The sequence below is a fragment of the Mauremys reevesii genome, linkage group 5 (assembly GCF_016161935.1).
Source record: "Mauremys reevesii isolate NIE-2019 linkage group 5, ASM1616193v1, whole genome shotgun sequence".
Lineage (NCBI taxonomy): Eukaryota > Metazoa > Chordata > Testudines > Geoemydidae > Mauremys > Mauremys reevesii.
In genome coordinates this window covers 47,847,764-47,875,239 of record NC_052627.1, presented here as the reverse complement: position 1 = coordinate 47,875,239, position 27,476 = coordinate 47,847,764, and positions in this window count along the sequence as shown.

Below are 27,476 nucleotides of genomic sequence, written 5' to 3'. Positions count from 1 at the left end.
TCCTTGAGTATTCTAGGATGCATTTCATCAGGCCCTGGTGATTTGAAGACATTTAACTTTTCTAAGTAATTTTTTACTTGTTCTTTCCCTATTTTAGACTCTGATCCTACCTCATTTTCACTGGCATTCACTATGTTAGACATCCAGTCACCACCAACCCTCTTGGTGAGAACCGAGACAAAGAAGTCATTAAACACCTCTGCTATTTCCACATTTTCTGTTATTGTCTTTCCCCCCTCATTGAGTAATGGGCCTCCTCAGTCCTTGGTGTTCCTCTTGCTTCTAATGTATTTGTAGAATGTTTTCTTGTTTCCTTTTACATCCTTAGCTAACTTGATCCCATTTTGTGCCTGGGCTTTTCTAATTTTGTCCGTAAATACTTGTGTTATTTGTTTATATTCATCCTTTGTAATTTGACTGAGTTTCCACTTGTTGTAGACTCTTTTTTGAGTTTTAGATCATTGAAGACCGCCTGGTTAAGCCAGGATAGTCTCGTGCCATACTTCCTAACTTTCCTATGCAGTGGAATAGTTTGCTCTTGTTCCCTTAATAATGTCTTTTTAATGTTTGAATGTTTTGCCTAAACTTGTGAAATACTGATTCATCAAAACTGAATGCGTGAATGTATCAGTTTTGGCTAAAGTTTGTCAGGTCTAGGAAGGAATTTCAGAAGGGGAAGAAAAGAGAGAGACACCAGAATAGCTAATAGCCCAATGTGGGAGACCCAGGTCAAGTTCCTGTTCTCCCTGATTTGGAAGAGGGACTTGAAACTGGTTCTCCCACATCCCAGGTGAATGTCATAACCACTGGAATATTAACTATTGTGGCATCTCTTTCTCTCTCTCTCTCTTTCACTCTCGCGCTCTCTCTTTTTTTGAACATGTTTTAAAGTTTTCATTTTTTGTCTTGATATATAATGGAGAAAATCTTAGAAATCTCAAAACTCAAATATTTCAAGAATGGAGGAAAAAATTCCCATCTCTAATTGTCATATAGAAAAATGCTTTGGAAAACCATTACTCTGATGCTAGTGAATGTGCAACTTCACTGTTTGCTTGCTGTGTAAAGATGTTTACCATATTAAGGAGTTAAAAAGAACTAGTTTTCTATGAAATGTGGGTTTGTTTGCATGTTTAGCTATTATTAATTATTATTAATATTAATAATTTATTATTTTGTTTCATTCGGTAAATAGAGGTCATTTGTGACAGTCTTATGTATGGCTGGATTAATTTAGATAATTTTGCAGATATATATGGTTATGCCTGAAGTGATAATTGATCAGTTGGACTCAAAAGCTAAAGTGACTGGTTTTCCAGGCAGAAGAATCCAAAGAATAGTCTCCAAAAAAAATTATTTTATATGTTATGTACTCTATTGTATATTCAGAAAATGTTATTCTGTGGGGTATTATAAATATTTTATCACTTTTAGGATGAGCTAATTAATTCACAGATGGCTTCATCACTCTTGAGTATTATAGTTATTTCAAGTTTATATTGATACCACTTTTGTATTGTACTTCACTAGCATGCAATTTGATTTCTGAAATATTATAGAAATGACCATTTCTTGAAATGTTAATAACTAAACACATTTCTTATTGGAATTATTTAGATATAAAAACTTTTTTAAAAATGTTCCCTAAGTTAGCAATTTGGGATAAATTAAGTGGCAGCTCTTGTTAGATTCTGCTGTGGTACTACATCACCAGCACAAAACATTCACACTATCTGAGACTCTTCATCACAAGTGTAGTCTGTTCCATGAAACCCTAGAGTCAATCAGAGGATTGTATCAGATCAGGATTGATGTACATTGACAGCAGCATTTCGGAAGCTTATTCAATATTTCTCTATACCTGGCTCAACCCCTGGCCAACTGACCCTCACTTCATAAGTATTGAGACAACTTATAATAAAAAAGTTAAAAAAAAACATTGTGATGAGTTATTTATTTAGTATAGTCAATAAAGTTTCAAGAAAAATTCACTTGAGCAATATTTCTGAAATTAAATCTCAATATTTTAACTTGAATAAGTTTTGAGAAACTAATACAATGCATACTTTTCTTACTGGAAAAGAAATTAAATGCTTTACTCACCCAAGAATTCATGCTAATATGCCTTTCTTCCTCTAAATCATCTTTAATCAATTATCATGAGGAAACATTATTACGGTTCTGAATAACAATAAATGAAAGTATTATGGTTCAGAGTAGGCAATTTTTTTTGTTCTTGATAAATATGCAATATTAGCAACTACAAAGTCATTACATGTTTTATTGTTTTTGAAAGCTAAGGTTTGAACAGAGTAGCAAAATGACAGCGGAATCGGCTGGAAACTTTTCAAAGAGTGAAAACAATGTTAGATGTCCTTATCCATCATACAGCTGACAAAGATGGAATTGCAGGACCTGCCCCAGTTGCTGAGTTAGTCACTGCAGTCAAAGAAATTTGTAGTCTCTTAGAACCTTGACCCTATAAGGAAAATTAAGGGAAGTAACAAGGGATTGGCATTTTAGGTGTAATGTGGTAGGGCTCTGCATGGGTTCAAGTGGAGCAATCATAAGATCATGGCCTTAGTTAAAATATATATATTTTTAAAAAATAAGGATTGCATTTTGGCTTTTTGTACCTTATTCTAATAATAGTTAGCATTCATTTCCCCCCTCCCCTTTTTTTAAAGAAGCAAGACCATGCTGTTCAGTCTGGATATCAATACTGAAAGTAAAAAGTAAACAGCTGAGGAGCTAATAAGAACATAGATTATAATTAGTAGGAGGTAGATTACTTCAGTAGAAGGTAAGATCTATCTATCTATCTATCTATCTATCTGTCTATCTATCTATCCAATCACTATAGTCACTAATCGCTGTAGTATGTGAGCACCTTCTATATGAATCAACAGCAATAGTGAAGTCCCTACATGAGTCTTTGGCACTTCTCCCTTTTGAGGATTAATCTTTGCTTGAGTACGAGTTTTTGGGTTTTGGAAGGTATCTTCTCCTCTTATTGAAAATCAGATGTATAGCTGTACTTATTTTGTGGCTGATGGAGTTCATAGTGAAAACCTTGGTAGCAGATGACACAATGAAGAACATTTGGCTGTGGAACTGCTTGACACAGATGATCAAAATGAACCCAGACCCAGACATTTACAGAGCTAGATGCAAAATCTTCTTTTTCACAAAGGTCTTTTCCCAGTAACAAAGACTAAAGCACTATCCAGTATATTATGTGTATATTCTTCCCATATGAGGTCTTTTTCCTGTTTTTTAACCAGAAAACATAAATTGGCTATTTATATTGTAGGGTGGGGAATTTAGATTTAGCATTCACCAGTATTTTAATTTCCAGTAAATGTATATAGGGTTCAAGCAGTCCCATAGGCCTGAAACTAAGGACTGTGTGTGTCGGGGAAGGGTTGCAGGACTGGGTATCTTCAGGATATACAGCAGCAGCAAATGTATTCAATATCAAAATGTTTGTTTTCAAAAATTATTTAACAGCACTGTGCAATTGCAGTGTAAATGTTAGAAGCTGAATTCATGAAAAGAGAAAGACAAGACCGCCTTTAATTCCCTCTTGCTATAATTCCATTGTAAAATAAGTCTAAAACTAATCCTTACTATGAGGCTTAAAAGTGGTTATCTCCCTCCACATACTATTTATTTGATTGCATTTGTTCACACCCTTCCCAAACATTGTTTGCATTTGATTTATGTAAATCCTAAATTGTTGGCTTCTTTCAAATCACTACTTTGGAAATCGTATTCTTAAGTGTTACTTGTGTTTAAAAAAAATATGTACATATATTTTCAGTATTCAGTTAGAATAAAACTTTACACTAAAATTATTGTTTCTTACTCTACAACAGTGTACATGTATAAGCCAGGAATTAAGATTTTATGTTCTATTTTATTGAAGTTTATTAAGTATGCTATTAAACCATCCATGGCTGGTAGAAGGACTCTGGTTTCACAGCCAGCCAGGTGTAATTCAGAGCAGACATCCAGCTGTTCTAGTCTATTCTGGGAATATAACAAATTCTTATAATCTCACTTGTAGAGAGTCACAAATAATTCCTTTCCCACCAGCTCTAACTAATGGATGCTGGCCACAGATGAGGAGTCAGGCTACGAGTCCCATTATTCCCATCTTGGTGGGATCTTGGGGACTATAAATTATCTCAAGTTGTAGCAGTTTATTCCTTCAGGTCTGAAGTTTCCTAGCTGAATTCCTGGTGTACTGGGCATTATGAATGGTCACATTTTGGCAGGCAGAGTAGATGATCTAATGGCTCCTTCTGGCCTAAACTGAAGCTATGATTACATGTTTCTCCCTCAAATCTGAAAATGCCCAAATAACAGGACCATCAAATGCTAATATCTTCTGTGTCCAAATAGTTTATTTGCCCATCCTTAACATGCACTACATACTACAACCCTTCATGTATTCTAAACAGAAATTCTTACTAATCATACCATAAATAACTAAAATAAAGGATAGAGTGCTATGCACTTACAGTTAGTAAATCCACAAGTAATTATGAGACAATTTGGGGCTATATTCCTAAGCTATTGTAAATCAATGTAGATCTATTTAACCAAAGAGAGCCAAGCCATACCAGCTGTGAACCTGACCCCTAGTGTCTTCTTTAGGTTATAAAAATCAACAGAGATAATATATTTAATATGTAATAATGATGTACTAATTAATATGGAAATATCACCTTTTGATAACATGGTGATTTATAAAGCAGGATATAAATGAGAAAACAATTTTGTGAAAATATTGGAAATGGTTTCCATTTTTTCAGGGTTTGAACAGAATTTTTTTTCATAACAATATTTCTGATTATAACTTTATCCTAGAGTTTATTAAAGACCAATGTCTCTTTTTTTAGACTAGTCAAATCATTTCTTTTATATCCCACAGCACAGATCTGCACCTGAGGCACTACTGCATCATAGAGGCCAGAGAAACCCCTGTTGTTGTAATGTGCCAACACCATATAGGCCAGTGGTTGGTGGCCAATGCAATAGACCCATACTCACTGCTCCCCAATCAGGCTGCATGATTGGTTAGAGTCTGGTCCTAGATCAGGGATTGGCCTGTTCTACTACTTGGAGGATCACTACAGCTGCAGATAAAGAATTGCCCCTAAGTTATGAATGTATATGATATTGACTTAAGTTTTTAAGCTGAAATATAAAATAAGTAGTATCATACCATTTACATTAAAATGGTTTGCACTTCTCCTTTGGTAACATTTTACTTCAAAGTTCTGCTACACTATATTTGTTAAGCATTTCTTTATGGCTTATTAGTACTTATTTATAGATTTCTGTATTCATGGCTTATTAATAAATATTAGCTACTAAGACCATCATTAAGCACATTATGATGATTCATTTAGTAAGCATATGTACTTAAAGCCTATAATCATTTCACCAGTTGCCAGTAGCTGACACTATGAAGCCGATACATTTCATGAGGCCAAAGACCAGCAATACTCTGTTCTAGAAGTTATCAAAGTTTGTCAATACTGTAATGGACGTTGTTCAGATAGTACATTTTTAAAGGCCCAGTTATTGCAAGGTCTGACAAATTGCATAAATTATTAAGGAGGGAGGCAGTGGTGAATGCAGGGCTTGGGAGGGCACAAACTCTCCACACTTACAAAGAGCTCAGTGTTCGGATTGTATATGGGTAAGCTTTTAAGGGAAATAAAGGAAGGCTTGTTTGTTTTCTTTATAACCTTGAGCAGTGTTTAATATAGACTTTTTTGAGGCCCTGGATACTGCTGTTTAAAATTGTCCTGTTTCAAAGCTGGTAGAAAGCAACATAAAATAAATGTGTTTACTTGGGATTCAAATGATAAGAAATAAATGTCCACATTACATAAATTGTCTTTATACATTTGCAGAACTCACTAAACTCTGTCCATAATAATTACATCATTATTACCATAGTAACTAATGCAAGTCAAAGTGGAAAGACAAGCAGAAGACCCGCCCCCATGATAAAACTGAACAAAATGTGTAGCATAAACACAGTATGTGATGGGGTGAGGTTCTATAAAAATATTGCGGTCTGCCATGTATAAGTAATCTCATAATCTGAAAATTTGAACTCATAATAATTGAAATTGTATAGCATCACATGCCATCACCTACTGTATCTCACTCATTCCTACCCTCTCTCATTTGCATATAAAGTTTTTAAAATTGTTTTAAATCATTACTTCTCTCAGCAACTACAACATGCCCACCCTGATCTGATTCCAAACTCTATTTACTCATACAGCAAGATTTGGGGAACCAGTGAGGATAGGGCTGTAAAATAGTAAGATACAATTTTCACTTGAATTCTTGAAGGCCATCATCAGAAAATGTTCTAGAATCACTTAATCCCATTAACGTCAAGTAGCCAAAATTTGCAAAATTGTTTTGGAATATCATTAATATCGTCTTCTTTTAAACCAATTCAAAATAAATATAAAACCAAAATATTAAAATTAGCACAAAACCTATTTGAAGAAAATCTCCCACCTTGATCTAGCTGGTATGTATAGCTGTATAATCATATTGTGGTGGTTATACAGTATGTTGCCTATTAGGCCATGTCAGTTAAGTCTGCATCATGCTGAGGCAGAGTAGAACTCTGAAATTTCTTAAAGAGCCCAGTGCTACATTTCTTGCATATTCTGTGTTCTCTTTGGAATCAATGAGTGCTCAGGATGTGTAGTGAATACAGGATCATGTGTAGAGAGTACCCTCAACTCCTGTTGACTTCAAGGGGAACTGAGGGTGCTCAGCACTTCAGAGGATCAGACCCTAATTCCCATTATTTGTTTGATTTTTATACAAACATACTATATCAACTAGTGAGTGGGAGCTCTTTAACTATGCCCTGACCATTTCTATAGATCCTAGAATGATCATCACCTCTGACTGTGTAGTCCATTGCCATGTCACCTCTTAACCTCCTGCTAACTTTTATAATGTTGTTTAGTTCCAGATATTGCTGATGTGTTTCAGTGTATTATCTTTAAAACAACTTGTAAAACTGCAGTTCCTTAATGTGATGCCCCATTGACTATCCCACTTACAAATGGGACATGTGATCTTTAGGCCTGTCATAGGTCTCACCCCCACTCTGAACTTTAGGGTACAGATGTGGGGACCTGCATGGACACTTCTAAGCTTAATTACCAGCTTAGATCTGGTATCGCTGCCACCATCCAGAATTCTCAGTGTCTGGATCACTCCCTTTCCCCCCAAAACCTTCCCCTCCCTGGGTAGCCTTGAGAGACTCCTTCACCAATTCCCTGGTGAGTCCAGATCCAATCCCTTGGATCTTAAAACAAGGAAAAATCAATCAGGTTCTTAAAAAGAAGGCTTTTAATTAAAGAAAAGAAAGGTAAAAGAAAGAAAAACAACAACCTCTGGGAGACAGCATATCAGCTAATCTCACAGACAATAACTTGAAAACACAGGATGTTTCCCTGGGCAAAAATCTTAATACACACAAGAGTCCCCAAATTTGATAATTCCCTTAATTTGCACCAAGACAAGTACAAAAGAAAATAAACATAAACCTATTTATTCCTTTCTAAAACTTACTACTCTGATAAGAGGCTGGTTCCTTGATCTTTTTCACTCCGGCTGAAACTGAAAACTGACTAAACAAAGGAAACTTCCATCCTTCCTTTTGAAACATCTTGTTCCCCCATTGGTTCCTCTGGTCAGGTGTCAGCTAGGCTAGGTGAACTTCTTAACCCTTTACAGGTAAAAGAGGCATTAACCCTTAGCTATCTGTTTATGACAAGGCCAAATATATTATGGACTCAAAGCCTATAATTACTCCCCTTTGCAAAGTCCTTGGTACCACAGCAGTAGAAGAAAAAATTCAGAAGTTCTTGAGGAAATGCTGTGTTTTATTTTACAGTCCAGTGAACAAACAATAGATTGATTCATAGCTCAGGTGGAATTGTGAAATCAGATTAGAGGACTGTGATGGAGTATACAAATCCCACACCACTAAGGAAGGGGTTAAGCATCTGCTCTGGGCCCAGGCAGCCCCACCCCACAACATCTGCAAACCATGCATGGTTTGGAGGAGGAACTGAAAAGGGGAGCAGGCCAGTTCAGTAAGGCAGCAGACTGTGGAGGTGAGGTGACCTAGTTTTTTAATTCCTAGGAAGGAGCTTCTGCAGCCTGAGGCCTAATGTTTGACTAGTGTAGCCAAAACCCAAAGAGAAGAGACTTGAGATTTGTTGAAGGTCTGAGACTGTCTTTGATTTCCTCTTATTTTATGTCTTTATTTACCCATGGGGAAAGAGGGGACAGTAGGAAGGAATCAAAGGAGGAACAGGATAGCACTTTGGTAGTGCAGGATGTAGCTGACAACACTGGGCCCTGGATTGGAACCCCATTGACAGGGTGGTCCTGGGTTCCCCCACAAGTCCCTAAGGGTGCCAAAAGCAGATGCAGACCCCTGATATGGGGAATCTAGGGTAGAGATGGGCTTGAAGGATAAGACCCTGAAATCTCAACCCAAGGGGAGACCCAGACACCTTCTCCTAACCCAGAGGGCTACCCTGTTGTACTCTTTATATACTGCAAAAGGAGGGGGACATGAAACATGTAACCTAGCTGGAGGCTGAGTCATGGAAGGGCCAGATCACCACAGGACCAGAGTGTCTCTCAACAGGGGTGCCAGGAGAGAAAAGGACCTGCCATGGTCTGCCTGGCCACTGGGTGGTGCCTGCGGTGAGTGAACAGATTCACAATTGAATTGTCCACTTTCCCCTCCATCCCAACCCTGCTAAAAAGGTGTGCCGGGGGGGCGGAGACAAGATATCCAGCCTTCTCTCCTGCCCAGGTGAACAGCCTTTGGACTGTTGACACCAGGTAGGGATATCAGAAAGATGGATGAGGATAAGCTATTAAAATGGTGAATGGATAAACAACGGCAGCAGACTGTGCAGTAGCAAGAATGACATCACCAAGTGTTGCAACAGTTGGCTGCCCTACCACAGCAACAAGCAGCTTCCAGCTACAGCAGCTGCAGCAACTCATAAAATAACTGGCTGCACAGTAACAGAAGCAATAGCAGCCCCGTGTCCACAGATGCTGATACCCATACAGGGGTCAGGGACTGCAACAAATCCTGCCATAGGAACACCAAGCTCATATTTGGTCTCCATGATCCCAGTGAAAGTTGCAAAAATGGGACCAGAGGATGATTCTGAGGCCTTTCTAATTACATTTGAGTGAGGAGCGAAAGCTGCAGAGTGTCCTCCCTCACACTGGGCCATTTTGCTGGCCCCATATGGGACCAAGTCAGGCTGCATATAGGGGACTTGACCCAGTGGCCTCACAGGATTATTCCTGAGTCCAGGTTGCCATTTTGGATTATTTGGATGTTATGGATGAAATTTGCCATTGTTGCTTTCACAAAAAAAACTATCTAGGCCCTTGGTGGTGGCCCAGAAGCTAAGGGACCACTGTAGTGCTGGCTGCAGCCCAAGACACAGCCTGGTGTGCAGGCAGAGGAACTAGTCTCAGTAGAACAATTCACCCAGATACTCCCCATCCAAGGGACAAGACTGGGTATTGAAACATCAGCCTGAGACTCTAGTAGAAGCTGTACACTTGATAGGAAATTACATGGCTTTAGACTAACTTCCTTGGATGCCAAGGAGTATTTATATCAGGGCTACAGGATCAGGCCACCCCAAAATAAGGACAAACCAGTGAAATCAGCCTTCTTGGAGTCCCAACCCAGACTCAACTCTATCGGCTGTCAGGAGCTGCAATGACATCATGGTACTCTGGCCTGTCCTGGGCAAGAGGCCCAAAAAGTGTTCAAGTCCACATACACAGACCCTCAAAGAAACAGGAGCACCTGTACCAGGACTGCCCCTTCATGAAGTGCAGTCATGGACAAGCTGGATAGCTGAGACCCATGTCAGGAAATTGGGCCCAGGCAAACTGATAACCTCTATAGGAACTAACAGGGTGGCTAGCTGATTTTGGGTGTAGCCAGACATTGTAAGAGACCAAATAGTGGGACCTAGGTGTACTCACCAGTAGACCATTGTTCTCCAGTGTGTACATGGGGACGTATGATCCTACCCCACCTGAGAAATTAATTGAAAAACTTGATTTTTCTCAATGTAACACATATACAGATAACCCGGTGCTAACTAAATCCCTTTCTCAGGCCACGTTTGAAAACGTTCTGACAGTGAGTTTATGAAAGGAAGGCATATATTTCCTTTTTTAGAAAATTTAAAATCTCTGATATCCAAAATATCTCACATATCATTTCTCCCTTATTTCAGCTCGCAGGTTATAAGATGGCATTCTCTAAAAGGTAACCATTCAACAGTGGCAGGGAGGAGACTTTTTTTCTGAATATGCAGTAGAATTTGTATTTATTAATTTTTCCTTACCAGTAAATAATCTTCAATTTTTAAAGAAGGTCAGAAAACTTCAGAATATTTAAAATTGTGTTGTGATGTGTTGCTTTGTTTTGTTTTGTCTTGTCTTGTCTCTAGAACAAGTCCTGATGTCCTTTCTCAGTGTATACAGTGAACCAGATTCTCTGTAAAATGGGGACAAGGGACTATTCAGGAGCCATTATCTTGGAGCTACTGTAATCTGCACAGCTGGCAATAGTTCCCAAGAGACTGTCACTTAAGGATAGCCAGAATATCATTCCCATCTCTGACATCCCCTACCACAGGGAAAATAGGGAGGGAAATATAGTAACTGTCTATGACAAACTGGACACCCGCTGAGGACTTCAACAAGTCAGGAGAATCTGAAGCATGGGGAACATGGAGACTCTCTGCTCCCTTTTAGGTCTTCATTTGTAGCAGCATGTAGAGAATAGACACTACATGCCCAGCTAACATGGGTACAAATAGCACTCTGACTGGTAAGTCACTGATCAGGCAACTAGAATAGAAACATTACAGAACCATAGTGTATCTACCTACATGACCCTTTACATGCTTAAGTAGTTCCTTCCATGACTACGCCGCTATTTTTAGTAGTATACTGTCCCCACTGCTGGAATCTTTCCCCACCATAGTGAACGACTCTAGCAATGAGGAAAGGCTCTGGCAGAGATTTTCCCTGCTGCCTCCCCACCACCAGAGCCTTTCACTGCCTCATGTAACTATACACTGGATTGTGGACTCATTGTGCCATTCACTACAGTGTGTAGCTACCCATGCCCTACATGCCAGCACTGTATGATCTAAGCAACACAAATTGAATGAAGGGAGGTGGAGGATCTAACCCTCTGTTTTTATTCAGGCAGTCTTCCATTTAACTTATTCAATTAATAGCAGTTTGGCCACACAACAACGTTATTTATTAGCTCTAAATAATCTACTAAAATATCAGTATGATTTTTGAGTGCTTTTACGGCAATTTTACAGTTATAATAGACAGTTGAATCAACATTCTCCACAATTTTAAAAGAACACATCAATACAATAGAGGGTGTATGTTTGCGGTTTTGTTTTCTTTCTTTCTTTCTTTCTTTCTTTCTTTCTTTCTTTCTTTCTTTCTTTCTTTCTTTCTTTCTTTACAAATGTCTGTGTTACTAAAATGATTGTTAGGTCCCTAAACAGCCATATGAAATATGATAAAGAGATTAAAGCTAATGGGAGCAAAGAAAAATAGCTTTGAAACTGTAAATCCTGTAGGTATCACCCTATTGTGTTTTGAAAAATTCTGTAATTGTGTATTTATTTACACGAAATATTGCTTGTAATAGCTCCAGATTTTAAAATATCATTCCTTTCCCCCCTCTAATTAATGTAAGGAAGGGAAATACAGCCATAAAAATACAGTTTATTAAAGTACCATTACAAATATTAATGGCAGGAACAAAAGCTAATCAAGCCACTGTGCCTAAGAATTATGATATATGTGGTGTGTACATCCTACTTTTCTCAGACTGGGTACTGGATGGCTTAGGGGATTGATAATTGACTATACTGTCTCTCATCTCTAGGTTATGAATTTGACTTTGATCCAGGACATTAGGCCCAGATCCATGAAAGATCTTAGATGTTGCAATGCTGAGCATTGCAGTGCCTAACTTTGAGGTGACTAGAAAATCGCAGGGATAACACTGCAGTTCACAAAACCTGAGTTAGGCGCCTAGGCCTATAATGAATAGGGAGAGATAAGTGCCTTAGCTTGCAATCAACAAAGCCAGCACACTAGGCAAGGAGCCACCTAAAATATCCACTAGGAGAAGCCAATCAGAGAGGTAAATGCTAAACCCCACCCCGTCAGAGAGATAGCCACCTGTGTCCAGACTGCAGGGAGGTGCCTAGCTCTGCTTGTGATCCATGAAAAAGGAGAAGATAGACATTCAGCTGTGGGGCCTGAAACAGAATGATGGAGAAGGAGGACCTCCCTTGTACCCTTTATCCTAGTGATTAGATACTCATCCAAGATGTGGGAGACACCAATCCAGGTCTCCCCTCCTTCTGTGGGAGGAGAAGGGATTTGAATGGCAGTCAACCACTTCTCAGTCCCAAAGGCCAGTTAGACAGAGGAACATCTATCTTACCCGTCTTGTGAATTGCTCTGGCGTTCAGGCATTCGGATGGCTGGCTGCAGTAGGCAGGGGCGGCTCTAGGCCCAGCGGCAGCGCGCCGCCAGGCGGCATCCTGGGAGGGGGCATTGGGTGGCTCGTGCTCCGCGCGCATGGCATGCCAGCGGAACCGGGGGGGAACCCGGGGCGACCGGCCCGCTGTCATGCCTGCGCGGGGTCCCGCGCTTCCGCGGCCTCCGGTGGACCTGCCGGCATGCGCCGAGCTCCACGAGCCAATGACGCCCCAGGATGAGCCGGAAGGGAGAGGGAGGACGGGCCGCGGGAGGGCGGCGCGCGGCGCGCTGCCGCTCGCCGCAGCTGCTGGCAGCAGCTAGGGGCAGCCCTTAGGAATGCTCAGAGGCAGAAATATAGGTACCTGGGAACTGCCAAAATAATTCTAAGTGCCTATGGGATTCGGCAGCAGCTACGAGGGGTTTTTCTTGGCTCTAGGTGTGAAAAGTGGCACTTAGGCATCTAAGCCCTTTTGTGAATCTGGACTCTGTCATTATTTAATGTGGTGGTTCTGTTTGTACATATATTTTGCAAGCTTTAATCAATGTCCCAGACTGTTTCTGTTACTTGCTATTTACAGGTTCTATGCATGCAATATCATGTTGTTGCCTATTAATAATAAATAGGTTCCAGACAAAGAGAAATTAGCTTTCTGGCATGGCTTTTGAAGCAATAGATATTTGTTTCCCAATTAGGAATGGGCAATTAGTTAACCTGCAAAGTTAAAGATGTTTTACCTCAGGCTCCACCTGCTGAAAACTAAATTAACTTGCCAGTATATACATTCAGCCTTTATTCAAATATGCAATTGTGCTGATTTCTTACACCTAGCAGCAAGTGATTATTCTACATAACTTGAATTACACATCATAGGTGAGTATTTGAGGATTAAATTGCTTGTTGGGTGGCCAGTTCTCCTAATGTGTTAGTTTAAAAGTTAAAAATGTAAGACATCTTTTTTTTTTTACTAGTTCATTCAGAAAGCAAGCTTGAAAAATGTTTATTGCAATTTTTATTGGTTGAGGGCAAAGCACTTTTTAAATACAGGTTTTTGATGTATGGCCTAAAGCAGGCCTCAGCAAAAAGATACCAAATCTTGAAATTTATTATTGTCAATAGTCTGCATGACCTTTACTTTAACCGCATCTTGGCTGTCAGTAATAATCCAAGGCTGCACTTTCAATGATAGAATGAGAGATTTTGCATATTGAGTCTCCAGGTCTCCTTGAAAATGTTCAGAAATCACAGTCATTTATTCCTATTGTCAGGGCAAGGTCCATTATGAAAGCCCATTCATCTTTACTTGAAGATGAAGAGTGGAGAAACTCCATTTTTTGCTTTGAAGCAACTACTAACTACTGTAGTTTTCTCAAATAAATCAACAAGCTGGCTTCTAGGTCCAGGGTCTGAAATCTTTCCTCATTCAGGACACCTGTTCTCTAATGGTTCCCTTCACCTTTGTGATGTACAATTTTGGTGGTAGATAAAACAGCACTTTAACACAGACCTGTGGATTTTACATTCTAACCTTTCTTCATTTGTGGTTTGTTTTACCTGACAGGTTAGAGTGCTTGAGAGTTCAGAAAGAGTCTAGCCAGGACAGGTCTTGCAAGGGGAATAATGATAAATAATAGCAATGCACTGGGCATTTATCTTTCAAGCTTGCATTTTGAAAGCCAAGTATAGCTTAAGCTGCATAAGATAAGATGATATATATATAGTTATGTAGTAAAATATATTTAGATGGTTCCTCATACAACATAAATAAAAGTTAATTATTTGAACATTATGTATGCCCCAGAAGACTGCAGTACATTTCTAAAGATCAGGGAGGAGAAATAATCCCAGGATATGTTTTGAAAAATACATTCTGCGCCTGAATCTCTTTCCTTGCAACACTAACTAGTGCTCACATATCTTTGGCACCATCCAGGTCCTGTCTCTGAACTCCATGGGGAGACCTCCACAGACTTCCACATGTTCATGGTAGGGTTGCCACCTATCCAGGTTTTCCCAGGTTTTGAGGTAGCTGTCTTGGGAAATTCTGTAAGGATGCTCAGTACACACTGCCAGCTGTCCAGTTTTATGGGCTATGGGATCATCCTGAATAGTCACATTTTTTTGTATCTCAGAGGTGGCAAGGCCAGGGAAGGATGTTCATCCTCCTTCATTAAGAGCCAGTAGTGATTCTGCTGTAGGTGAATGCAGTTTAAGTCCCTGATACTGCATGGGCAGGCAGCTGTGCTCATGTGAAGCCCCACTGAAATCCATGGTTTCTCTATGGTTGCAAAAATCTGAAATCTGTAAATTACAAACAACACCCCCATTAATACACCCCAGAATGATATTAGCCTTTTTCACAACTGCATCATATTTTTGGCTCATATTCAATCTGTGATCCCCTAAAATCTCCAGATTTTCTTCAACAGTGCTCTTGCCTAGCCAGTTATTCTCTGTTTTGTATTTGTGTATTTGATTTTTCCTTCCTATGTGTAGCACTTTATATTTGTCTCTACGGAACTTCATCTTGTTGATTTCAGACTAATTCTCTAACTTGTTTTGAATTTCAAACCTGTACTCTAAAGTACTAGCAACTTGTCTCAGCTTGGATTCACTCAGAGTTTTTATAAGGATACTGTGTACTTCATTATCCAAGTCATTAATGAAAATATTGAATAGCACTGGACCCAGGACAGATCCCTGTGAGATCAGACTACATATGTCTGTCTAATTTGACAGCAAACTATTGATAACTGTACTTTGTGAATGGTTTTTCATCTAGTTATGCAGTCACTTTATAGTAATTTATTCTAGATCATATTTTCATCATTTTTTAAATTAAAATGTCATGTGAGAACATCACATAAATAGTTCCATTTAATATACACCCAATCCTGCAAATCCTAACATATATGAATGCTATAATTGAAATCAATGGGACTATATTCATGTTAGTAAGGGTTTGCCTGAACATGTCTTTATTTTTGCATTTCCTGGCTTTTATTATTTTAAGTTTTCATCTTAACATTATATTAACATATGACCATATCACATCACTTTCCCTTCCCTCCTCCTATCCCATAAAACCCGTGATGCTGGCTAAAAAGGAGACACTCCATAAATTTCTTCCTAATGGCATTCCCCTCACATAATATTTTTTTTTATGTGGGGCTAGTTCCTAATGAGACAGATGCTGTGAAGTGAGTAAATGTCCATAAAAGACAAATGATCCAGATCATGTTAAATAATTGAGCTCTCATACAGCCTTTTATCTGTAGTCCACTGGTAACCCTTTCAAGCTTCAAAAGTTCCCAGTTCCATCTCTCCTCTATTTCCTACTCCTAAACCCTTCAAAAGTTTCTTCTTAGCACCCTATTTCACACCAGTTCTGTGATTCTTTAGTTTAGCAATTAATCTCTGATGAGATGTGGAACCTTGTCAAATGCTTTTGAAAAATGTAAGAATATTACAGCCAAAGAATTTCTCTTATCTACCATGGCAGTAATATCTTCAAAGAACTTCATCAAATTAGTTAAGCATGTCCTCCCTTGCCTGAATCCATGCTTTTTACTTTTACTTAAACAGTGAAATTTCAGATGATTTCTTAACACATCAGTTTAAGGGCCCCATTCTACTCTCAGTAAAATCAATGACAAAGTTCTTTTGAGCAGGAGTGGACCTTTCAAGCTTTTGTTTGTTTGTTTTTCTTCCCAGATCTCCCTTGCTTCCTAGTTTGCTTTTGACACTTAAAAAAGCCCCCCATCACAAAAAGAGAAAACATTTGCTGCTTTGAAAAACTATTTCCCAATCTATTGAACTTTAAAATATGTCAGTGAAAGGTTCACTGCCTTTTTTGCTCACTTCCTTTAAAATTTATGGATGCATGTCATTGAGACTTGCTGTTTTGTGGGCTTTCTCTGCATCATTTTTTATAACCAATTTTGTTTTTATCTGTAAGTGTCTACCTTCTCCTCGGACATCCTAGATAAGTTGTCACCAGCTTGGGTAGATACCTATGCTCTTTTATAAAGATAGCCGCAAATGAAAAGGAAATATTTACTCTGCTCTTTACTTATTTGAAACTTTTTTCATAGCATGGTCCACCTGCCTTGCTACTCATGATCCCATCTCATTCACTGGTAAGCACAACAATTACTTACAAGATAAAGTAAAATAAGGAAAGTTGTATATATTTTAGCTGTGTTTTAAGGCAATTTAATAATGAGCAATGTGGAGGAGTAACCAGCACCATGATACTGCCAGCAAATACTCTGCAATCAATGATCAACAGATTGCAGTTTGCCACCTCTGAGATACAAAAAAAATTGGATATTGCAGTTTGGGAACCTCTGTCCTAAATCATTTTAAAGTGGCATAATTATTTATTTTTGCATTCTCTCTATTACTTTTTTCACTGGTGAAAAAAGTTGACTTTTTTATTACATTTTAAAGAATATACTTTTAAAATGAAGGTAATGTTTTGAAAGTGACAGATTGACAACAGTGGAAAGATAAATTCTGTTTAAACACAAAAAGGATACAGTAGAGGTAGAGACCTGCCAATGTGCATCAGCTTGCGCCTGGAAACATATGGCTAAATTTTGATATGCTACATGCAAGTGCTCAAGGTGAAAAATGTTTATAACTTATGCAGGGCAGATATCAGACACAGTACCCATGTGCTTTTCCTCTTTATTCAGAGGCTCATTTTCCATGAAGCTTTGAAGACCCCAGCACAGGCATGAGGCAATAAATTTACATTGTAACTGATAATTCCTGTACCCATATGTATGCAATGTAATATATATACACATACAGGGTCTGCCAAATTATCCCTTATATGTGGCAAAAGTGCATAATGCCATTGTCTGCATATATTCTAACATTCAGGCCATACAGATAAGGAAGAAAACATGATGAGGAAGAAAGATTTGTTATCCTCTCAGCCACATCACACATGCTGAACTCACAAAAATGATCTCTTTGAATTCTTCCAGCTCTAACCTGGAATAAGTCCCATATAAAGCATCAGAAGAGGGAGATATGAGTACTGAGGACCAATAGAGTAGGCAGAGTTTTCCAGGAAAAGACATGTATCACTGGTGATTTCATGCTTACCTGGTAGATTTGGGCCCATATTATGCGCTGTACAGGGATGTTTGGTGTTATATGGCATAGAACATAATTACACTATGGGCATAGGGTCTACATTATATTTTACAGGTGTTTGTAATAACATAACAAGTAGATAGTAAGCAAACACTATACTATTACTGGTATTAAATAATACAAGTGAACTGAGGAATTGGATTGTCTGGAACCTTAGGGTTTTCTATTTGTCCGATAGTTTAAGTGATATTTCCTCAAGGCTGAATCTAAATGTGAAATTATTCTGCCTTTCCTGTCGGTGAACTGGATGATCACTTCCTCAAAAAAAGGTGCTTTCCATTTACAAATATGATTCAAGGTTGTTTCAGTGGACAGTACAGCCAGTCCAGATGGCCTTGTGTTGCTCGACAGAATGACTTTATGCCCTTCAGTACTGAAAATAAATATTCAACAGATGCAGTGGTACTAGGAATTGCCAGCTTGTACACTTCAGACATCATTATTTCACATCAAAGACATGAGCTGATACTGCCTCTTCCTGTATGACTCTTGGGATTAAATATAAAACAGTGACCTTAGATTATTTTTCAAACTCATTCTCAGAAGCAGTTTTGAGGACCTCAGAAACAAACACGTAAAAATCTGAAAAAAAAGTATTTAAAATTTGAAAATTTGAACATATGTATAATATGTATAATATTTTCAACTTTTCAAAACATTTTTTTCTGTGTTGTAACCAGTTTACAGTATGGTTAGAATTTTTTAAAACCTTAGAAATGTTGACCATTTTTTTTTCAAAAATATTTTATGAAAACTTTTTTGTATTTTTTTTCAGCCCATTCTACACAAGAATTCCTCCAGGTACAGACAGGACATGTAGGAAGCATGTTCTGATAGGATGCAACCACACTAGAAGTGCTTTTCCAGCGCAGTAAACCAGTATACCTATACCAAAAAAAGGGCATGTCCTCAGTCTTGGGGCACGTAGTACTACAGATGTTGGGTGAAGATACATATATGATTAAATCATGACTCCCAGTGGGGAATTCAGCTGTGTGAATGTTCTGTGCCTATTACAAGGTATACAGAATAGGAAGGAAACATTTATCCTAAAGGGTGTAAAAATGAAAAGAGTAAAAAGAAAATGGTGCCATTTATTTAGAAATAGTTGAAGTCCTTAAATGAACCTATCTTTTCAACTAGTTTCTCATCTCCTCAAATTCTTTAATGCAACAGTTTCGATTGTTTGTTTTTTTTAAATTCAGGGGTGGGAATAACACCACAGCAGTCAAGAGAGCTGAAACAGAACATAACCTGTTATACATCCTAAGTAGCCTGAGAATTTATGTATTTGGAAAAGACAATAAGAAAAAATAATTGGTCCTTGCTGGGCCATATGCCTGCTCTCAGAGCTCCTTCCTTCCCTGCACTCCATCCCTCTTCCTTCCTCCTCTCACTTTTAAGAACATTTGTACTAATCCTGCCTCACTGACAGTGCTCCTTTGTAACTCTCAGGATAGGGCTACATCTAAGCTGCAGCAGCCAGCATAAAATTTGTGACCTGAGAAAATGCATCTATAGCATATTTTCCATAGAGCTTCAAAGGTTCCATTGTATAGCGTAAGGCAACTATTTTATATTCTAATTCATAACTCCTTCCAACTGTATATGAATGCACCATATACATATAATGGAGGAGATAGTCTGAGGTTTATGCTGAGGAACACAACACTTAGTCATGTGATGAGATCAGAATCTCAGCTTTCCCCCCACAGCTGTGAGGAAGAGCTTAAAAACATGACAAGAGGTTCAACTGTTTATGGTGGTGTTTTCCTAAGCCTTAAAAGAATCTGAGAGGTGTAGACTGCCCCGTGCATCTCATAGAGTGTTAACATGAACACTCACTAGGGGGCTCCACTAATGCCACCCCAACAGAGGATTTTGTGTGCAGCAAGCCCAGTCCATCCTCCCAATCAGATAAATACTGTTGGTGTCTGACAAATATATGCCATTATAGCTTATCTTAGCTTCCCCAAGTGAAACAAAGTATATCACCAAAAGTACAGTGTTGATGCATCTACACTTAGAGGCTTTCCAGCACAGCTGTGCCAGTCACACCACTGATTAACATAGCTATGCTGGCAAAAGTGAGAAGTGTAGACCTGGCCTGTGACTGAATCACCTCTTAGGCCTTGTCTTCATGAGACGAAAGAGTAGGGGAGTGTTCTTAGCCTTAGTTAGCTAACTTGAGGTAAAATCCTTGTGAAAACTTTTTTTTTGGGGGGGGGGGGTTACAAGTTAGTAGGTCAAATTAATGCCTAGGCTTCCCACAGTTATTAACTCAATCTACTAACTCATGTGAAAAATACAGAAGGTGGGACTTACAAGTAAAACTTTGCTGCCACAGCACTCGGTTTTGTAATGCCTAACTTTTAGGCACCCTGCCACCAAGTGGAATCTTCAGCCCAAAGTCATATTGCCCAGGCTCTCAAATAAACTGTATGGGGAGAATTAGGTGCCTAAGAGTAAGACTCACAAAAGCCAGCATGTGCAGCAGAGAGATGCCTAAGATAGCCAACAGGAAATGCTTAAGAGAGAAGTGTGGCCAGCCATTTGAAATATATATAACCTGAGGATTGTAATGGTGGAAAACTAGGAGCCTACATGGCTAAGTGCCAGCTGAGCAGGGGTTTGTGAATGCCAGTAGTACCCAAATGCTGGGCTTAGGTGCCTAAATCTCCTTTGTGAATCCCACCCAAAAGACCTTGTCTTTATTAGTTTTTTATCTCAAGCTAGTAAACTCAGGTAAGCTAAATCCTCTCATTGATAAATTAAATTGGGCTTCTTTAATTTATTAAAGTAGTGCAGATTTTCCAGCAAAATAAAACGAAAACTCTCTTGATGTGAGTTATATTTTTGAGGTTTTCTTTGCAAATTCTGTGTAACTGATGCAGAGATGTCTACAGAGCGCATGGACCAATACCTCTGAGAGGTGTGAGCTAGCTCAGTCATCTCAGTGAAGTGTTAACTCAAATGCCATGTGAAGACAGTAAAGTGAGGAATGAGATTTTAAATGTTAACATCATTAAGAAAGGAGTTGGAGGATCACAAATCCGCACAATTTACAGTGAGTGGCAGCTCATATTGATGCCACAAGTGGGCAAGATTTGAGAGAGCTCCAACTACTTACTGGAAAAAAATTCTCCACTTTTTTTAAACAGCTCTTGCCCTAATTTCCTCCTTCCCACCAATAAATAAACAACCAATTTAAGAAGACTAGCACACTCTGATAATATTTTGAACATCTGTACAATCTAGTATGAGTGGTTTCTCATTCTGGCAAATATTGGTGGAGGTTGAAAGAGTCCCACCACCATTTTATCTCAGTTTGACCCCTGTACATGTTTATATATAACTGCACTGACTTGAAAAGAATTATTTGATGTTTGGTAAAGTACCAGAATATGGTATTTCACATTTGTTAAACACAAGATAAGCAGGTAGAGAATACTATGCCAAATATGGAAAACCTTAACGCGGCCATTATAATCACTAACCATTTCCTAAGAGGCTTGGTTTTTTATCCCCTTTTATATGTAGCAATTCTTAGTAATACTTGCATTCTTTTGCAAGTGAAATGTTAAACAGGACTTTTTTTCCATTCTGAAAAGTGATACGAATTTGCAGTCACCTAGTAGAGGAGAAAAAGTTAATTGCATATGCACACAAAATTAAGATCTAAAACATGTTATTGAATACCGAAAGTACAACTATTAAAGAAGGGGGTTCAGGCTTTTACACTGAAAATATGTTTAAGCTCTGAAACAATAAAACAAATGTTTGGCTTGAGAATTTAGTTGGTAATATCCCAAGAGCTTTACTGCATGAATTGTGGAACAGCAATGAAAAAAATCTTTTTTTAACTTTTTTTTAAATCAACTGGAGTTAAGTGGGAAGAAGGCTAGTGCTTAAGGCACTGCACTGGGCCTCAGAAGATTTGACTTGGCTTCAATTCTTGACTTCTGTGTGAACTTGGGTGAGTCGTTGAAGGTCTCTGTGCCTCAGTTCAGCTATAAAAGGAAGAACTATCCATACAATTTCCATTTCATCAAATTATAATCAGTCAAATTGAGGCAGTTAAATGTGGATCTTGGTGCGAGGGCTCAAACCCCAAAGCACAACTGTATCAGAATAACACTTTGGATTCCTTTTTGTTGTCTGGACTTTCCACTTTTCCTTGCCATTGGTATCACCATATATTTTTAGGTCCTGTGGAAAGCTGTCAATAGGAATAGGCCTTTTCTCGCAGATATGATATACCTTATTTCTAAAATAATACTTGGAATTTTAAATAAAAGTTCTGCAATATAAATGTTCAAAGCATTTTTCAAGATATTATAATAAATCTATCTTCAAATATCACTGTGATGTATGATGCATAACAAAATCACTTTAGAAGAACTAAGTACTTGCTGTAATATACCTTTAGAATCTTTCCTAACCCTTCAGAATATGGATGACCAATTTCTAATCAGACACAGGATAAGGTGCAAGTATTGCACTTGACTTCTTAATTTTTATTTTAACAGGAGACTTTTAAAAGATGACAGATAGCCTCACGTAGAAAAAGTGAGCAAAATGCAATCCCTTTTGTCAGCACAATGACTATACTCATTTCATGGTGAAAATGCAATCTCTTTGAATGATAGTTCATGTACAGCCATTCCTTTCAAAATGTCAGTTAAATTTATAAAATAAAAAACCTGAAGAGATCCTGTGATGATTTCAGATAGTACACATTGTGTACAGTAGCTAGAAAAATGTAAATGATATCTCAATGTATTTTCAAACATTGTTTTCTAGCAACTTTATTTCTCATTCTAGAACAGAAAAGCAGATTTAATTAGAATGATGGGCTAATGTAGTATAGGTGATTGCTGATCTAATTAAAAAGAATTGAAAGAGTGAGATCTGCCTTTAAAAACACACATACACATCACAAAATCCAAACTTCCATGAAGCCCCTGATCAGCTGCCATATAACCCAGTAGTGTCTAAATTGCTTAGGCACCTAAACATCCACTGGTAAAATCCCCAAGTACCTAACTTTTTGCTGGCAGCCATGTGCTCATCCACCCAAATAGCCTAATCCCTGGTGGGATCCTCAAGCTCGCTCTTCCCCTGTACATTTCACTTGCAGGGCCTGATCCTGAAAATGTGCTTTGACAACTGGCTGATATGCACAAAACACAGAGGAGGTGACTGGTATTTGTTAGAGCAGAGACTTGTTCCCTTATCCCAGGAGACCACCCTAATCACTGTGCTATAGAGTCATTTAAACATTCACCGGACCATAAAGTATTTATACCAAGTAGAACAGCTTCAACAGGAGAAATTGCAAGAGCTCCACCCCAGAATACTTAATAGCTGCATGGAGCCCTTACTGAAACCAAAGCCCTGCCAGCTCTGAAGTGGGATTCTCAAACTAGGTGTTCCTGCATCAATCTCACCAGCAGGGTGTAAGACAGGGGTCGGCACCCTGGCAGGCCGAGCCAGTTTGTTTACCTGCCGCATCGGCAGGCTTGGCTGATCGCAGCTCCCACTGGCCGCGATTCAACGTCCCAGGCCAATGGGGGTGGTGGGAAGTGCCACGGGCCAAGGGAAGTGCTGGCCACGGCTTCCTGCCACCCCCATTGGCCTGGGATGGTGAACCACAGCCAGTGGGAGCCACGGTCCGCCGAACCTGCCGACGCAGCAAGTAAACAAACTGGCCCGGCCTGCCAGGATGCTTACCCTGGCAAGCCACGTGCCAGAGGTTGCTGACCCCTGGTGTAAGACATAAGAGTGTGTTGGCCTAGTGGTAGCACACTGACCTGAGATATGGGATGCCTTGGTGCATATATCCATTCTGCTTGATTTAGAGCAGTGACTAGAACTCATGGTGATCTAGTGTCTCCTTTTCACTCCATGCTGGAGCTTGTTTGCGATTCTGGGACTTCATGGTCACCTGTTCTGCTGAGCTCACCAAACTGATCAAACAGGAAATGAAATTCAAAAGTTCCTGGGGCTTTTCCTTTGTACCTGGCTAGTGCATCAGGGTTGAAAGTGCTGTCCAGAGTGGTCACATTGGAGCACTCTGGGATAGCTCCCAGAGGCCCATACTGTCGATTTGCACAGTGCTGTGTCTGCACTAGCCCAAATCTGACCCAGGAAGGTTGATTTTAGCGCTACTCCCCTCATCAGGGAGGAATACAACAGTCAATTTTAAGAGCCCTTTAGGTCGGCAGAACGGGGTTGGTTGTGTAGCCGCATTGCTTATAAAATCAACCTAATGTGGTTACATTCGACCTAACCTTGTAGTGTAGACCAGGCCTAAGTTATGCTACTCCAGCTATGTGAATAATGTAGCTGGAGTCAACATAGCTTAGGTCGACTTACTGCAGTGCCTGCAGTACCGTCACATGTGTCTGACGAAATGAGTATTCACCCATGAAAGCTTATGCTCCAATACTTCTGTTAGTCTATAAGGTGCCACAGGACTCTTTGTCACTTTTTACAGTACTGGAGACACTCTCCCATTGACTTACCTTACTTATCTCATTCTGGTGGAGTACCGAAGTCAACCGGACAGCGCTCTGTGGTCGATTTAGTGGGTCTTCACTAGATCTGCTAAATCGATCCCCATTGCATCAATCACAGGAGCATCGATCCCCATAAGTGCAGACATGGCCTAAGTAAACCTAGACCATCCTTGATAGGTATTTGTTTAACTAGTTCTTAAACACCTCAAATTATGGGGATTCCACAATCTCCCTCAGAAGCTGATTGCAGAACTTAACTACCCTTATAATCACAAAGTTTTTCCTAAAATCTAACCTAAATCTTGCTTGCTGCAGAGCTAGCCCATTACAACTTATCCTACCTTTAGTGAACATGGAGAACAATTGATCACTGTCCTCTTTATAACAGCTCTTAACCTATTTCAGCACTATTAGTTTCTGCTTCCGCTGTCTTTTCTCAAGACTAAATAGTCTCAAGACTAAAAAAAATATTTTTTTAACCTTTTTTCGTGGGTCAGGGTTTCTAAACCTTTTATTATTTCTGTTAGTCTCCTCTAGACTCTCTCTCCAGTTTATCAACATCTTTCCTAAAGCATAGTGCTCACAACTGGACATAGTACTTCAATGTAGGCCTCACCAGTGCCAAGGAGAGTGAATAATTATCTCCCGTGTGTCATAAACTTTACCCTTCAAATGATATTAGCCTTTTTTGCAGCTGCATCATTTTGTTGCCTTCTATTCAATTTGTGATCCACTATAACCCACAAATCCTATTCAATAATACTATTGCCTAGCCTGTTATTCACCATTTTGTATTTGTGTGCTTGATTTTTCCTTCCTAACTGTAGTACTTTCATTTGTCTCCATTGAATTTCATATTGCTGATTTCAGACCAATTATCTAACTTTCCAAGGTTGTGTTGAATTTTAATCCTATCCTCCAGAGTGCTTACAACCCTTCACAGTGTGGTGTCATCCACAGATTTTATAACATATTCTCCCCTTTGTTATCCATGTCATTAATCAAAATGTTGACTAGTCCTGTACAGGACTGACTGTTGTGGGACCTCCCAATAGATAGACCTTCCTAGGCTAACAGCTAACCATTGGTAACTACTCTGAATACGGTCTCTCAACTAGTTGTGCACACATCTTATAGCAAATTAATCTAGACCACACTTCCCTAATTTGCTTGTGACTATGTTTTGTGCGACTGTGTGAAAAGCCTACTAAAATCAAGATATATTATACCTTTTGCTTCCCCCTTATCTACAGTAACACTAACAAAAATGGTAGACTTAGGCAGCTAAAGAGTCAGTTAGGTGCCTTCGTACTTTTGTGGATCTAGGCCTCAAAGCTTATTGCATTTCAGTAGGATTTGACACCTAATTCCTTTAGACTCTCTTAAAAATGCTACTCTTAATAAATGAAGTGTCTGCATCATTTGTGAGGTAGTTTTTAAGACATAATATCATAAACCTCAATTTTATAAGAGAAAATAATAAAACAATTTATACTTCATAAAGTGTCCCATTTGAAGATCAAAGTATGCTTTATAAATTAGAACTAATTTTAGTTTAACATCCTTGTTAAACGGTTCCACCAGGGAAACAAAGGCACAGAAAAATAATGGGAGTGATTCTGTATCCTTTATGTAAGCAACCCTTACATGAGTAGTCCCCATGAAATTGAAGGAACTTCTCGTGTGAATAACTATTACTGTGCAAACTAGGGTTGCAGAATTAGATCTTGAGTAAGTCACCCAAATAAGAAGTCTGTGACAGAGTTAGGAATAGAACCCTGTTTCCTGGATCCCATTTCTGTGCTTTAATCACAAAATTAAGATTCCTTCCTTATGATGAAAAAACAGAAATAGGAAAATACATGATATTGGGAGTGAGACAGCAATCTCTTAATCACATGAGCATAAGTTACTAGTTATTCACATAAGCAACTAGTTTCACTGAAGTGAATGGGACTCATTACATTAACAGAGACTACTTATGTGAGTAAAGGTTTTTTATCCGATGTTCATCTCTGCAAAATAAGGACCATGACCTCACTAAGCAAATCTGTGTAATTCATTGGTAAGATTTTGTAATTGAAATTAATGGTAAAAAATCATCCACTTTGCTGTGCATAGATGGTATGAGTAAGTGGCTAATAATGCAGCATATGGATTAACACAATATATCATTCATTACATTGCTACTCATCTGCAAAATTTATCACTAATTAATACACTTTATATTTTCCACAAAAACACATAAAGGACACACAAACTAAACCCTGTAAAAGGATAAATGAATTATAGGTACATTAATCATATACATGTTTTGGAGGTATACAGAGTAAAATGCATCCAATTGTATTCTGTAGTCTAATTGTAGTCAATGCATTCCTTTAACAGCATTTGCTGACAGTAAATTTTGCCTTATGGTACTTTACTTGTAATCTTAGCAAAGAAAATCAATGTATGTTCCTGTTTGTTTCTGAATAATATTCGCTGCACTATAGGTTTGGGGAAATTTATCACATCAAAATGTCTAAGACTGAATACATTGTACTGAGTAAATTAAGATGCATTTCCTTATTGTAAATGAATAATGTTTAAATATTACCAGATTTTATTAAAGTTTTAAAGTACACAGGAAGCTTTTACATATATAAATACTTTTTACTCATATTGTACAAAATGTCAATGTTTTGGTTACATCAGTTATCATATGAGCACTTTTTTCCCCACTATCACAATTAGAGTTCAGGTTTACAGCCCAGATTCACATCAGTAGCTCTTCCTACTCTGAGTGAATAATTCCATTGACTAAAGGTTTCTAGGACTGGCTTCTTGGACCTGGACATATTTATTAAGCTTGGGCTAATGGACTTGCATCTCATTTAGCGTAAAGCCACTTTACGTGGCCCTGTCTCTGTAAAAAACACCTTAAAGTGGGTTAAATTAGCATTATAAAGTGACCTTTGTGATGAGAATATCTGGTGGACCTGGTTCTAGTCACTTATATTGATTTTACACCTGTGTACCTCCAATTAAATTACTGGAGTTAGTCCTGATTTACTTAGACAGTGTAGACAAGCCCTAAGTGAGATCAGAACCATGCCATAACTGACAAGGAGATGGAGTCTCTGCTGTTCTGGGCAAAG